This window comes from Phyllobates terribilis, unplaced genomic scaffold, assembly GCF_046119375.1.
Source record: "Phyllobates terribilis strain yellow unplaced genomic scaffold, ASM4611937v1 Scaffold_140__1_contigs__length_4765195, whole genome shotgun sequence".
Taxonomy (NCBI): Eukaryota; Metazoa; Chordata; class Amphibia; order Anura; family Dendrobatidae; genus Phyllobates; species Phyllobates terribilis.
The window spans coordinates 2404725-2421436 of NW_027362900.1; the positions used below are offsets into that span (position 1 = coordinate 2404725).

Sequence of the window (16712 nt, forward strand, 5' to 3'; positions counted from 1 at the left end):
CAAATTGATTCGTAAAAATGAAAAAGTGAAAAAAAAAACACTTTTTCATTTTTATGAATCAATTTGTGAAGCACCTGGGGGTTCCAAGTGCTCACTATGAATCTAGATAGGTGCCTTGGGGGGTCTAGTTTCCAAAATGGGGTCACTTGTGGGGGAGCTTCAATGTTTGGGCACACAGGGACTCCCCAAATGCAACATGATATCCGCTAACAAATTGTCGGCTCAATTTGTTAGCGGATATCATGTTGCATTTGGAGAGTCCCTGTGTGCCCAAACATTGGAGCTCCCCCACAAGTGACCCCATTTTGGAAACTAGACCCCCCAAGGCACCTATCTAGATTCATAGTGAGCACTTGGAACCCCAGGTGCTTCACAAATTGATTCATAAAAATGAAAAAGTGTTTTTTTTTTCACTTTTTCATTTTTACAAATCAATTTGTGAAGCACCTGGGGGTTCCAAGTGCTCACTATGCATCTAGAAAGGTGCCTTGGGGGGTCTAGTTTCCAAAATGGGGTCAGTTGTTGGGGAGCTCCAAAGTTTGGGCACAGAGGGGCTCTCCAAACGCAACGTGGTGTCCGCTAACAATTTGAGCCGATTTTTCATTCAATTTGTTAGCGGATACAATGTTGCATTTGGAGAGTCCCTGTGTGCCCAAACATTGGAGCTCCCCCACAAGTGACCCCATTTTGGAAACTAGACCCCCCAAGGCACCTATCTAGATGCATAGTGAGCACTTGGAACCCCTAGGTGCTTCACAAATTGATTCGTAAAAATGAAAAAGTGTTTTTTTTTTCACTTTTTCATTTTTACGAATCAATTTGTGAAGCACCTGGGGGTTCCAAGTGCTCACTATGCATCTAGAAAGGTGCCTTGGGGGGTCTAGTTTCCAAAATGGGGTCAGTTGTGGGGGAGCTCCAAAGTTTGGGCACAGAGGGGCTCTCCAAATGCAACGTGGTGTCCGCTAACAATTTGAGCCGATTTTCCATTCAATTTGTTAGCGGATACCATGTTGCATTTGGAGAGTCCCTGTGTGCCCAAACATTGGAGCTCCCCCACAAGTGACCCCATTTTGGAAACTAGACCCCCCAAGGCACCTATCTAGATGCATAGTGAGCACTTGGAACCCCTAGGTGCTTCACAAATTGATTCGTAAAAATAAAAAAGTGTTGTTTTTTTCACTTTTTCATTTTTACGAATCAATTTGTGAAGCACCTGGGGGTTCCAAGTGCTCACTATGCATCTAGAAAGGTGCCTTGGGGGGTCTAGTTTCCAAAATGGGGTTAGTTGTGGGGGAGCTCCAAAGTTTGGGCACAGAGGGGCTCTCCAAATGCAACGTGGTGTCCGCTAACAATTTGAGCCGATTTTCCATTCAATTTGTTAGCGGATACCATGTTGCATTTGGAGAGTCCCTGTGTGCCCAAACATTGGAGCTCCCCCACAAGTGACCCCATTTTGGAAACTAGACCCCCCAAGGCACCTATCTAGATGCATAGTGAGCACTTGGAACCCCTAGGTGCTTCACAAATTGATTCGTAAAAATAAAAAGTGTTGTTTTTTTCACTTTTTCATTTTTACGAATCAATTTGTGAAGCACCTGGGGGTTCCAAGTGCTCACTATGCATCTAGAAAGGTGCCTTGGGGGGTCTAGTTTCCAAAATGGGGTCACTTGTGGGGGAGCTCCAAAGTTTGGGCACACAGGGGCTCTCCAAACACAACATGGCATGCGCTAATTATTCAAGCAAATTTTACAATCAAAAAGTCAAATGGCGCTCCTTCCCTTCCGAGCCCTGCCGTGCGCCCAAACAGTGTTTTTTCCCCAAATATTGGGTATCTGCGTGCCCAGGGGAAATTGCACAACAAATTTTGGGGTCCATTTTTTCTTGTTACCCCTGTGAAAATAAAAAAAATTGGGTCTAAAGTAACATTTTTGTGAAAAAAGTTAAATGTTCATTTTTTTCTTCCACATTCAAAAAATTCCTGTGAAGCACCTGAAGGGTTAATAAAGTTCTTGAATGTGGTTTTGAGCACCTTGAGGGGTGCAGTTTTTAGAATGGTGTCACTTTTGGGTATTTTCTGTCATAAAGACCTCTCAAAGTGACTTCAAATGTGATGTGGTCCCTAAAAAAATGGTTTTGTAAATTTCGTTGGAAAAATGAGAAATCGCTGGTCAACTTTTAACCCTTATAGCTCCCTAACAAAAAAAAATTTTGGTTCCAAAATTGTGCTGATGTAAAGTAGACATGTGGGAAATGTTATTTATTAACTATTTTGTGTGACATATCGCTCTGATTTCAGGGCTTAAAAATTAAAATTTTGAAAATTGCTAAATTCTCGCCAAATTTCCGTTTTTTTCACAAATAAACGCAAGTGATATCGAAGAAATTTTTCCACAATCATGAAGTACAATATGTCACGAAAAAACAGTCTCAGAATCAGGGGGATCCGTTGAAGCGTTCCAGAGTAATTACCTCATAAAGTGACAGTGGTCAGAATTGTAAAAATTGGCCTGGTCATTAACGTGCAAACCACCCGCGGGGCTTAAGGGGTTAATCACTGTGATCTTATCAGGGTCTGGAACTACTCCGTCAGCACTCACCACGTGTCCCAGGTACTGTACCCTTGGTTTCAGTAGATGACACTTGGAGGGTTTCACCTTTAGGCCGTAGCCTGCCAGGGCGTCAAACACCTCTGCCAGGTGTTTCAGATGGTCCTCGTATGTTTTGGAATACACGATGACATCGTCCAGGTATAGCAGGACCGTCTCGAAATTCCTGTGCCCCAGGCAGCACTCCATCAACCGCTGGAAGGTTCCTGGCGCGTTGCAGAGCCCGAATGGCATACAGTTGAATTCGCTGAGACCCATCGGGGTGGTGAACGCGGTCCTCTCCTTGTCTGCCTCTGCTACAGGAACCTGCCAGTACCCGCTAGTAAGATCCAAAGTGGAGAAGAAGTTAGCAGACTTTAATGCAGCTAAAGATTCCTCTATCCTAGGTAATGGGTACGCATCTTTGTGTGTGATACGGTTGACCTTTCTGTAATCTACACACATTCTCATAGTGCCATCTTTCTTTTTCACATGAACTAGTAGAGCTGCCCAGGGGCTACAGCTATCCCTGATTACCCCAGCTTCCTTCATTTCTCGCAACATTCCCTTGGCATTCTGAGGGGGGACCGTTCGGTATCTTTCCTTTATGGGTGGATGGTCTCCCGTGGGGATGTGGTGTTCTACCCCCTTTACTTGCCCAAAGTCTAGCGGGTGTTTGCTAAAGACTCTTTCGTACTCCTGCACCACCCGGTAGACTCCCTGTTTTTGGTGTGAGGGAGTGGAGTCGGTGCCCACATGCAGCTTCTGACACCAGTCCTCCATTTGTTTCTTGGAGCCGTTACCCTCCTATGGTTGAGATGGAGGCAAGGGTTCCACGACCTTTACAGAGTTTTGGTTAACGGTGAACAATTTGGCTAGAGTGGCATACCCGGGCAAGGATACTTCTCTTTCCCCAGTGTTTAGGATGCGGACGGGTACACTCCCATGGCGTACATCGACCACCCCCCGTGCTGTCAAAATGGTGGGCCTACTGTCTGAGTAGACGGGTTCTACCATGGCTTGGTAGTCTCTTCCTCTCAATCCAATTGCAGTCCAGCACCAGATCATCATCTCAATTTTTGGGGGCATGGCGATAGGGAACGGGTCACTCATCCTAACGCTACCAATCTTACCACCAGACAGTTCTACCTGTTGCCTTTTCATCAGGGCCCTGATCTCTTTTTGTAGGACACGCTGCTGGCTGGAGCTGGCATTCACCGCAAGCTGCTGTAATATGACAATTATCTCTGCAAGACAATTTTCAATAACATTAGTACCCAAGGTTATCTTAGGGTGGCTTTCACGACGGTCAATGTCCACAATAATCAGTCCTTGTCCTGGCAGTTCAACTTTACCAATTTTGATGGTCACCTCCTTGAATCCCACCTGCGGTACGGGCTGACCATTGTTGGCGATGATGCTCAAATCTTCATCTGGGTAGCGGGTAATATCTGAGTCATTCCAGTACCGCTTAAAAAGCACATAGGGGATGGTGGTTACCTGTGACCCGGTGTCCAGCAGTGCACTCATAGGGATGCCATCCAGCACCACAGGCAAGACCGGTCGTCCCCCTACGTACTTACCACGCCAGCTCGATGGGCCTTATGATCTTATGCCTGGGGGTCGGCCCTCTGCCCCAGGTTGGGCCCGCTTAAATGACAGTACCTTGCCATATGTCCTGGTTGGTTGCAGCGGCGGCAGATGGGTTGTCCGTCCTGGTCATAGCGGTTGCTGGGCCTTCCTCTGGACAATGGGATCCTCCTCCGTTGGCTCCAAGGGACATCCTCAGGGCTGGAAGCCAGCTGGATCTTTCCTGGGGAAGACACCTGTAAAGACTGCACAGTTCTGGTTAGCGCGGCAACGCTTTTGGTCAGTTCTTGGACCTGATGGTGCAGGTCTACAGCCGGGTCTTTGTCCAAAGCCTGTGCATCAGCTCCCACAGGCTCTGCAGACAAGGGCGCCGCCTCCTGGTGATAGGTAATAGCAGAGCGCCTGTGGGTTACAGCGCCACCCGGTGCCGGTTCTCGGAGCACCCGGATGGCCCTGTCTTTGAACTGCACAAAGTCCAAATCAGGGTTCTGCAAGGCCATTACACGCAACAGGGTTCGGTGGGCGCTGGACTGTAGACCCTCAATGAACTGTTCAGTCAACAGCTTATCCTCATTCCGCACGCTGTCAGGGTCTGCCTGCTTAATGTCTCTCAGGGCCTCCTGCAAATTCAAAGCATAGTCCCGTATACTGTCTTGGGCCTGCTGTTTGCATCCAGAAAATTTTAGTTTGATCTCTGCTGAGGTGCGGGTATCAAAAGTGTCCTTTAGACGGGCCAGTATTTCCTTTACAGTCCCCTTTTCCCTGGCTGACCAGGACTTCACTTCTCTTTGGGCTGCCCCGATTAACTGGCCTGTAAGGATGCTCACTTTTTGTTCCTCGGACATGGGGTATACTTTGAATAGGCTATACAGTCTTTCTTTAAAGTCGCTCAGGGTATGCGACTCCCCTGAGTACTGGGGTAACCATGCCACTCCGGGGATATACGGCATCGTGAACGGCATCACTGCGGCAGCACCCGTGCTGGCAGTTGGAGCTCCCTCCATTCCTGTTGTCTTACTCCCCCCTAGTTAACCGTGGCCTACCTTCCGTTGCTTCTTCTCCGTAGGCCGCGGCTCCGCAGGTGATGGTCGGGGTTGAGGACCTTGTGTCGCGCACTGGTGACGTCGGCGTCCGCTGGGCTCCTTCCAGGACCTTGCGCAGCGTCAGTGCGTAAGGTGGGGCTTCAGCTCTCGTGCGCTTTTGGAGTCCACGCCCCTCTTCTTCCCGCGCGGCGTCACAGAAATGGCGCCCAATGGCGTGAAAATGGCGGCGGATGGTGGGAAATGGCTGCGGATGGCGGGAAACTTCACCACAATAAATATCACAGTCTTTCTTTCAGGCATGCAGTACCCGGTAATTGCGGGCACGAAATCCTGCCGACTACGCCAAAGTTGATGCACCCCTGGGCCTTGTGTGGGGAAATACCCGGAGCCGGGTCTCTGTGTAATGCTGGGGGTTGTAGTCTCCGTGGCGGCGACTCGGTCCCGTGGCTCAGGGTGGTCAAACCAGTGGCGGATCTGTTTATTTGGTTTTGCAATGTTTAAATGTCCGACTACGCCACCCGTGGATTGCGGTCACTGAGAACCGCCGCTGCGGGGCAGACCGCTGAGGCTGATGTTGTGTGCGCAGCAGAGGGTAATATAACTCCCCACGGGAGGAGTATAGCCTCAGGGTAGCGTCTATAGATGGTGAGGGTTGTGGTGCATGGGCGCAGCAGAAATGACTCAGAGTCCGTGCAGTGCAGTTCAGGGTCTTTACTGTTGGTAATGAAGAAGGCCCTGCCGGGAGTACTGGCTAACATTAGAGGTCTGGTCAGTCTGTGAGCAAACAAGAGTCCCCCTGACCAGATGGAGGTATAGGCCTTCCCGTCTGACTGCACTCTTCCTGGCTACCCTGCTGTAGTCGTGTAGTAGCCCACGTCCCTGAGTGTACCGTGTGGTGCTCACCCGTATGGCTGGTGACTTGGGGCCTTTGGTTCCTTCCGCTCCTCGATGGCGGTGCCGGTCCCTTGCGTGTGACTGAGCCTCCGGGCTTTCTATGGACAGAGGACCTGAAATCACCTGCCAGGTAGTTTCTGCTACTGGATGTAGATATCCCCACAGCCTCCGTCTCCGGTTCTCTGCGTCTTCTGCCAGGACGAGCTCTGCTGCTCCAGTCCCTGGTCTTCAGCTCCTGGCTCCTACAGAGCCCCTTGCTGCTGCTCTGTCCCTTCCTCTGGAACTAGACTCACTAACCCCGCCCCAGGTCCAGTTTATAAAGGGCAGGTTCCTCCCCTCCCTGGACTGGGGCAGGAGCGTGGCGTGCAAATGTGCTCCCCACCTTGAAAACCCATGCTCACTCTCAGACATGGTATTTCTACCACTGTGGCAACCAGACCCCCTGGGGTGCCACACTGCCCACAAAGATGATCGTCAGCAGATTAAGAAACTAATGGACTCCATGGATGGATGGCTTATCACTGGTGTTGAGAAGAATGGTGGCTATATTGGTCACTGATAAATTTTTATTAAATGTCAGAAATGTATTTTTGGACATTGAGATGTTTGGTTCTTATTCTCACTATACCAGATGAAAATAAACAATTAAGATGGAAAATTTACATTTTTCATATAGTTGCATAATAATTCTGGACACAGAGATATTCTCCTAAAACAACACCTCACTTTTACTTTCTTAAATATTCAGACTTATTACCCTTTGGATTGACCAACAGCACTGGAGATGTTAAATAATAAAAGTAATCATCAAAAATACAAATTGCCTAATAATCGTGCACACAGTGTAGAGTAGGTGGTGGAGATAGAAGACCTCTTCTTTCCAGAACTTATCATGGAGTGGTGAGATGTGCACAAATAAACCATTAACATATTTTATTGGCTGTACAAAGACTGCTGTTTCTTTATATTGTTAAATTACTTGAATTATTTTATAACTTCCGTAATCCCAACTGATAGCACATAGGTATCTCTCTGTGACCTGAAGATATATGAAGTGCTCTACCACATTATTGCTTTATACCGGCATCACAATGCCATTAATTTTTTTTGGTGATACACACAGATGCCGCTCTGCCGCAGACTGGGACCCACTAGACACCAGATACCTTGAGAAAGGCCTATGATAGGCCGAAACGTTGGAAATATCTGAGTTCATTAGGGGTCTATCAAAATTAAGAAAACTTTCTTTGCGTCATTGCATAATAAAAAATCATTTTCATGATAATTTGTGTGCCAGAGTATATATATATATATATATATATATATATATATATATATATATATATATATATATTTGGACTGTTTCACTATTTTACTCCTGAGCACCACAAGCAGTGAGCGCCCATTATTCACTTACTATTAATTTTTTTATTACACAGAATTTTATATATTTTACACCAACTCATCTTCAATCCACTCAGATTCCCACAATATGAGATACTAATAATTTATCTATATAATTTTCCTAGAGAAGAATGGATAGAGACAGAAAGAAGATGGCGGAGAGGATATTACACCTCACCCTAGAGATCCTCTTCCGGCTTACTGGAGAGGTGAGAGATTCTGATGACGTCACATTACATCATTCTTATCTATGGGAATAACAGATGGACAGAACTGGAGAGGTGAGGACTCTGGAGATGTCTGGAGTGAGATTTATTAATGTCTCTCTCCATAACCAGGATTACACAGTAGTGAAGAAAACCTCTAGTGAGCGCTGTCAGGACCCTGTGTCTGAGGGATGGGGAAGACCCCTGAGCCCAATCACAGGGCCTCCATCTCACCCCCTGATACATGAGGACATCAATGAGCAGAAGATCCTAGAACTCACCTACAAGATGATTGAGCTGCTGACTGGAGAGGTGACACTGCTGGGAATGCTGGGACTTTATACGGTAACGCTATGAAGGGATCGGGGGGATGACTGTATCATTATATGTGTCAGGTTCCTATAAGGTGTCAGGATGTCACTGTCTATTTCTCCATGGAGGAGTGGGAGTATTTAGAAGGACACAAAGATTTGTACAAAGACGTCATGATGGAGGTTCCCCAGCCCGTCACATCACCAGGTAATAGACCGGACTAAATACACACGGCCTATAATTATCTGTATGTAAAGAATGAATTCCGACCCTTATGTGTTTCCTCCAGATCTATCCAGTAAGAGGACAACACCAGAGAGATGTCCTCATCCTCTTCTTCCACAGGACTGTAAACAAGAAGACCCCAATGTTCCTCAGGATCATCAGGTAGATGGAGAAAAGGTGTCATGAGATCTCCCCTATGATGTGTAGACGGCTGAGAAGGTCTTGCTGCTCAGTCTTGTTTTATCCACCAGTATTATATGTTTTATACTTGTGTAATGAGAACGGTGGAGATGGCAGGATTAGAGCTGATCGTAGATGGGACTTCTCCATCTGTTTGTGACTTTTACAATATTTGTTTCAGGGTGAAGATCTGACCCATATTAATAGTACTAAGACATATGTGACGGGTGATGAGCGGTGTAAAGAGGAGATTCCTACCTATGACTACCCAGGTGAGTAGTAACCACGAAATGAAGAGAAGTCACAGATTTTTCTCAGTCACCGGCTGTGGCTTCTTGATCAGTGGTGTAGTCCGGCCGTATCACAATCGTGTGATCACCATTTTACCTCTAGACCACATTTTCCTCCATCCAAAAATGTTCACATTACTTTCTGTAATTGTGAAAGTCCTTTTCTATAGAACTTACAACCTGGAGGATCCACCTACCCCCTGGGATTAGATGACGCTGACCGTTACCTGCACAGATCTGTAAACTACAAAGCCAAATGACAGCGTACGTAGAATGTGCTGACAAGTGAGAAAATCACTTGAAGAATAATATTATGATGGGCCTGTAAGAGAAAGTGGAGGGTAATGATGGTGTTGGCTTCCTAGAACCCTGATATCTTATTGGATGAATCTACCTTCTCTGCCTTCTGTACTGCTGAATGTGCTCATATGGTCCCTACAAGACCAGGTCCAGTCTTTCTGACCAAACTTCACTTTTATGATCAACAACATTAAATGTGCAGTGAGGGACAAGTGTGAATTTCTGTACAATAACAACAGAGTTTCCCTTTATCCTGACTTTACAATTTCTTTTAAAACCGACTAACTTCAAACAGGATTGTGATAAACTATACAGAAAACATTACACCTGTGCCATGATATATCTCTAAGCTGTGCGTGGCTGATGGCTGTAATATACATTTATTCACGCCTGCAGGAGATGTGTTGGCTCCAGCCCTGGTTTCATGGATTCACTCCACGTCATAAATTACATTACGATTTCAATCCTAAGGAATTCAGATTACTGCACAATCTCTCCTGAAATGGGGGCGCTAATACTTTCTCTACTCTCCTGGTCAGGACTCATAGTAGCTCCAATGGTTTATCATAAATGAGTGCGGCTCTGGTTTAGGTTTGAAGTTCTCTCCCCTGATACATATGTTATTGTTGAGGATGTAACTTATCTTTTATTCTGTATTTTTTTCCAGGTTCATTTTGTATGATATCTTTATTGTGGTGGGATCAGCCTGACTCACTTATGTGACTCTGTAACTTTCTGGTAGTCTTTAAAAGAAGGTCTCCATTACCTCTTGCAAATGCCCGAGATCTAAATTTAAGACACCTCAGCTCTGCAGTATTAGAAAAAGTTCTCCTTCAATGTCTAATATTTCATCTTGAAACTCATCTCACAGAAAATATTGGCCCTTATCATAGTTTAGACCTCAGAGAGGTTTCACCACTAGTTACTCATTTATTACTGATGAAGACTTTTTGAAGAGTTTGATCATTTCAGTAGATGTGTTATTGACTATAGTCACAGTTTTTGACTACAGTAGTTAGTGCCCAAAATACTCTGATTTAACCCCTTCCCGCAGCCAGTTTTGTGTTCCTAATTAGGCCCCATTTTTTAAATCTGACATGTGTCACTTTATATGGTGATTACTTTGGAATTCTTCACAAAGGATAATAGGAAACAAATGGACCTTACAAATTATTTTCCAACTTCTCTTGAACCCGACAATACCCTATATACGGTTGTACCCTACTGTCTGGGCACATGGCAGGTTAAGAAGGGAAGGAGCGCCATTTAGCTATTTGAATGCAGATCTTGCTGGAATAGTTTGCAGGCACAATGTATTGGGGGCACTGTTCATGGTCACCTGGAAGATCAAAAGATGGCTACCACGAACAGGCTTGGCGCTATCTACTCCAGATCCCAGGGACTGCCTTGCTCATCGCCCTTTATCGTCAAGAAGAATAGTCAGGTAACCGGGTCATAAGCAGGAGGGCAGAGAAAATACAAAATCAGAAGACACAAGAGTAGTCAGTAAACGGGCCGAGGTCACAACAGGAAGAAAATACACAAGTCGGGAGCTGAGCACAGAGGACTGAACCAGAGGAGAACAAGGCTGTATCTGGCAGCTTCCGGCAATATGCTTCCAGCTTTAGTAGGGTGCGGTGCTTTCCAATTGACTGAAGCAGGGAGCAGATTACTCCAGCTGGACAGCACACACCCATACTGCTAGACTGGATGATACTACAGGTACCAGGCACCCTAATCTTAGTGGCTGGACAGGGCCTGCTCCGCCCAGAGCTTCTGGTTCTGATGTCTCCTCCATCACCAGCGTGCCTGCAGGATGAATAAGGAAGCTCCTGGTGACAGAAGCAGACGTCGCAGGAGCAGATCCCAAAGGATATGGGACACACCATTTACAGAAACCCTAATGTGGCCAAATTGCAGAAAACCAGAGCAGTAGAAATCCCCATAAAGTGACTCAGTTTTAGAAATTATAACCCTCAGTGAAATAATCTATAGGAGTAGTGACTATTTTGTCTCCACAGGCACTTTCCGGATATTAGCACGCAGTGGATGTTGGAGAGAGAAAATAACAAATATATAATTTTATTACATAACACATAGTGCCCAGATTGTGCTCCAGGAGACACACACTATAAATTAAGTGGGTTCTTCTCACTATAGTAATGCCAAATACATGGATGCTAAATGTGGTTTGGGCGCACTGCAAGGCTCAGAAGTGAGGGGGAGATCTGACTTTGGGAGAGCGGATATTGCTGGATTGGAAGCCATGTTGCTTTTCAAGAGCCTTTGAGCCACTAATAACGTGGAAACCTCTGTTTTTCCATTGACAGATGATGGACCTGAGTGGGGACTTGTTTTTAACTGGATGAGTAGAAGTTTTTATTAGTATAATTTTTGCCTACATAACATTTTTTGATGGCTTCTTATTCCATATTTTGGAGGCAGAATGAACAAACAGTAGGACACCACGATCTATTGGTTCATCATATGAGATTTTCTGTTACGGATCCGGGTGGTGGAACCTCTGTGCTGCGGTGCAAGGAGGGACCAGAGGGGTGTGACTAAGTATCAACACGGACCAAGGTCGCACGGTGGCTCAATCGACTCCGTGAACCAGGGAGGGACCGAGCAGAGGGACCAGGTGCCACTCTGGGACCAACCTTGTATGAGAGCAGGTTACTGCCATGGGTCAGATGGCAAGGACTGACCGGTACAGCAGATGAGCACGGCAGGCAGGCTGTCGGGTGGTCCGGGTAGATGGACTGGAGGACACCACGGGTAACTGGCAGGAGCCTCCAGGTAGGCAGACTGGTAGGCATTGCAGATAACAGGCAGGAGCCTCCAGGTAGGCAGGCTGGTAGGCATGACAGGTAACAGGCAGGAGCCTCCAGGTAGGTGGACTGGTAGGTATGGAAGGTAACAGACAGGGACCTCCAGGTAGGCTGGCTGACAGGCACCACAGGTTACTGGTAAGTTCTCCAGGTAGGCAGACTGGCCAAGCCCATAGACAGACTGGCAGGTTGGTCCGTAGGCAGACCGTCTGGCTGGCGGAGACAGGTGGCAGGTAAAGGCTCAGGATAAGCGGACTGGCCAAGCCCATAGACAGACTGGCGGACTGGGCTGTAAGCAAACTGTAAGGCTGGACTGGTAGTCAGGCTGGCGGACTGAACTGGTAGTCAGGCTGGCGGATTGGACTGGTAGTCAGACTGGCAGCGGGACCTGAGGGCGGAAGCAGAGTTTAGTACACAGAGCAACAAACTTGCACGGGCACCTCCATTTTGGAGGAGGTGCCTTATATATGAGAAGTCCGCTGGTCATTGGCCGGGGACTCTTTAGGACCGCGCGCGGCCTCTTTAAGAGGGAGGGAGCGCGCCCTAAGCACAGTGCCCGGGAAGCTGCGCACGCCGGCAGCAGCAGCAGGGGAGCAGGAAGACGCCAGGCCAGGAGCACGGCGGTAATGGGGGCGGCGTCTCTGCCTGACAGGGGGCAGAGACGCCGATGCTACATTTTCTATTAGACTGTGAACTGTCATTCTGTCAATAACTTGCCATTTCTACAGACATTTTAAGTACAATTATCACAAGAATCTCATAGAAAAATAAAGATTGCATAACACTTCTAAATCAATCTAAGAACAAACACATCCCTGGGCTACATGCTAGTCCAGGAAAATGAAGAGATATATACTCAAGTTTAAATATTCCTTTATTTTTTAGATTTGTGTCTAATAAAATTGATTTTTAAACTTGAGCATGTATCTCTTCATTTTCCTGGATTAGCATGTAGCCCAGGGATGTGTTTGTTTAGATATTTTAAGTATAAATGTTCAAAAATATAAATTTCAAGGATATTTTATTCAAAATTAATAATTGTCTTTTTTTCTTGGCAGATGACTGTACCAGAAGATCAGAGGGACAGGAGAGTTTTAAATCTGACGATCTTGAGATCCCACAGGATACAATTGAAGTGAATGCCATTACTCCAGATATACCATCATACCTTCACAGCAAACATCAATCATCTGATCCTATGAAACAGGTCCTGTCTTCTGATTCATTACCGACTACTAAGGAAAATCAAAATAAAATAAGCATTACAAAACAAACTTCTCCTAAAGGAAAGAAATCATTTTCACTTTCAGAAAGTGGAAATAGTTTTACCCTCGAAAAGTCTATTCTTAAACATCAAAAAATACACACAGCGGACAATAGATTTTTTTGTTCCAAATGTGGAAAATGTTTTAATCAGAAATCAGTTTTTGTTAATCACCAGAGAACCCACACAGGAGAGAAGCCTTTCTCATGTTCAGAATGTGGGAAATGTTTTAACCATAAAGCTCATCTTAATAACCACCAGAGAACTCACACAGGGGAGAAGCCTTTTTTCTGTTCAGAATGTGGGAAATGTTTTAACCAGAAATCAGATCTTTTTAGACATAAGAGAACTCACACAGGGGAGAAGCCCTTTTCATGCTCAGAATGTGGGACACGTTTTAATCGTAAAATGATTCTTGATAGCCACAAGAGAACCCATACAGGGGAGAAGCCTTTTTCTTGTTCAGAATGTGGGAAATGTTTTAATCGTAAAGCGCATCTTGATAGCCACCAGAGAACCCACACAGGGGAGAAGCCCTTTTCCTGCTCAGAATGTGGGAAATGTTTTAACCAGAAAGCACATCTTAATAGCCACCAGAGAACCCACACAGGGAAGAAGCCTTTTTCATGTTCAGAATGTGGGAAATGTTTTAACCATAAAGTGCATCTTAATAACCACCAGAGAATTCACACAGGAGAGAAGCCTTTTTTATGTTCAGAATGTGGGAAATGTTTTAACCAGAAATCAGATCTTTTTAGACACAAGAGAACTCACACAGGGGAGAAGCCCTTTTCATGCTCAGAATGTGGGAAATGTTTTAATCATAAAGCACATCTTAATAACCACCAGAGAATTCACACAGGGGAGAAGCCCTTTTCATGTTCAGAATGTGGGAAATGTTTTAACCATAAAGCGCATCTTAATAACCACCAGAGAATTCACACAGGGGAGAAGCCCTTTTCCTGTTCAGAATGCGGGAAATGTTTTAACCAAAAATCAGTTTTGGTTACGCACCAGAGAACTCACTGAGGGGAGAAACCTTTTTCATGTTCAGAATGTGGGAAATGTTTTACCCATAAATCAGCTTTGGTTAAGCACCAGAGAACTCACACAGGGGAGAAGCCTTCTTGCTATTCTTTTTTTTTTTAATCCAATAAATTTTTAATGAGATTTTTTCATTAGTTTTTTTCTTTTTGACAAAACAAGAAACCAGTACATACAATAATAAAATAACATACCATATGAATCACATACATGCATCTCTCCTATATATCCTTTCAGATTCTCCATTACCATCTGATAACTTACAGTCACTATATCCTACAATTAACATTCCACATTCTTTAAATCTCTTATATAACCATAATATTGTAATAAACATTATAATCCTATACACATATAGGTGTGCTATATTACCCATACCACATGTTAAGGAATTCCAATATACATTACAATGAAACATTAGACCTCGCCAATACCCCCTCCCCCCTTTCAGTCATTGTCTCCAACAATAACCCCCTTGATAGCATTCCAGGTGTATCCAACCATAAGCCCCTCATCCCAATCCTGGTATACATGGCACCCCATCCCTCATCCTGGTATGCATGGCTGACTCATCCCCAATCCTGGTATGTATGGCCCCATCAGCCTTATCCCGGTATGCATGGGCCCCTCACCCCCGTCCTTTTATGCATGGCACCCCTTCCCTCATCCTGGTATGCATGGTACCCCTTATCCCAATCCTGGTATGCATAGCCCCTCATCCCTATCCTGGTATGCATAGCCCCTCATCCCTATCCTGGTAAGCATGGCACCTCATCAATATCCTGGTTTGCATGGCACCCCAATCCTCATCCTGGTATGCATTGTACCCCTCATCCCTATCCTGGTATGCATGGGCCCTCATCCCTATCCTGGTATGTATGGTCCCTCATCCCTATCTTGGTATGTATGATAACCCCTCATCCCTATCCTGGTATGCATGGCCCCTCATCCCTATCCTGGTATACATGGTTCCCCTCATCCCTATCCTGGTATGTATGGCCCCTCATTCCTATCCTGGTATGTATGGCCCCTCATCCCTATCTTGGTATGTATGATAACCCCTCATCCCTATCCTGGTATGCATGGCCCCTCATCCCTATCCTGGTATACATGGTTCCCCTCATCCCTATCCTGGTATGTATGGCCCCTCATTCCTATCCTGGTATGTATGGCCCCTCATCCCTATCTTGGTATGTATGATAACCCCTCATCCCTATCCTGGTATGCATGGCCCCTCATCCCTATCCTGGTATACATGGTTCCCCTCATCCCTATCCTGGTATACATGGTTCCCCTCATCCCTATCCTGGTATGCATAGCCCCTCATCCCTATCCTGGTAAGCATGGCACCTCATCAATATCCTGGTTTGCATGGCACCCCAATCCTCATCCTGGTACGCATTGTACCCCTCATCCCTATCCTGGTATGCATGGGCCCTCATCCCTATCCTGGTATGTATGGTCCCTCATCCCTATCTTGGTATGTATGATAACCCCTCATCCCTATCCTGGTATGCATGGCCCCTCATCCCTATCCTGGTATACATGGTTCCCCTCATCCCTATCCTGGTATGTATGGCCCCTCATTCCTATCCTGGTATGTATGGCCCCTCATCCCTATCTTGGTATGTATGATAACCCCTCATCCCTATCCTGGTATGCATGGCCCCTCATCCCTATCCTGGTATACATGGTTCCCCTCATCCCTATCCTGGTATGTATGGCCCCTCATTCCTATCCTGGTATGTATGGCCCCTCATCCCTATCTTGGTATGTATGATAATCCCTCATCCCTATCCTGGTATACATGGTTCCCCTCATCCCTATCCTGGTATACATGGTTCCCCTCATCCCTATCCTGGTATGCATGGCCCCTCATCCTTATCCTGGTATGTATGCCCCCTCATCCCTATCTTGGTATGTATGATAACCCCTCATCCCTATCCTGGTATGTATGGCCCCTCATTCCTATCCTGGTATGTATGGCCCCTCATCCCTATCTTGGTATGTATGATAACCCCTCATCCCTATCCTGGTATGCATGGCCCCTCATCCCTATCCTGGTATACATGGTTCCCCTCATCCCTATCCTGGTATGTATGGCCCCTCATTCCTATCCTGGTATGTATGGCCCCTCATCCCTATCTTGGTATGTATGATAACCCCTCATCCCTATCCTGGTATGCATGGCCCCTCATCCCTATCCTGGTATACATGGTTCCCCTCATCCCTATCCTGGTATACATGGTTCCCCTCATCCCTATCCTGGTATGCATAGCCCCTCATCCCTATCCTGGTAAGCATGGCACCTCATCAATATCCTGGTTTGCATGGCACCCCAATCCTCATCCTGGTACGCATTGTACCCCTCATCCCTATCCTGGTATGCATGGGCCCTCATCCCTATCCTGGTATGTATGGTCCCTCATCCCTATCTTGGTATGTATGATAACCCCTCATCCCTATCCTGGTATTCATGGCCCCTCATCCCTATCCTGGTATACATGGTTCCCCTCATCCCTATCCTGGTATGTATGGCCCCTC

General features: G+C 46.0%; 1 pseudogene; it reads left to right on the forward strand.

Moving 5' to 3' along the window:
• Positions 1-15076, forward strand: part of LOC141205561 (uncharacterized) — a 29682-nt pseudogene extending 14606 nt beyond the window's left edge.
• The last annotated feature ends 1636 nt before the right edge of the window (positions 15077-16712 follow it).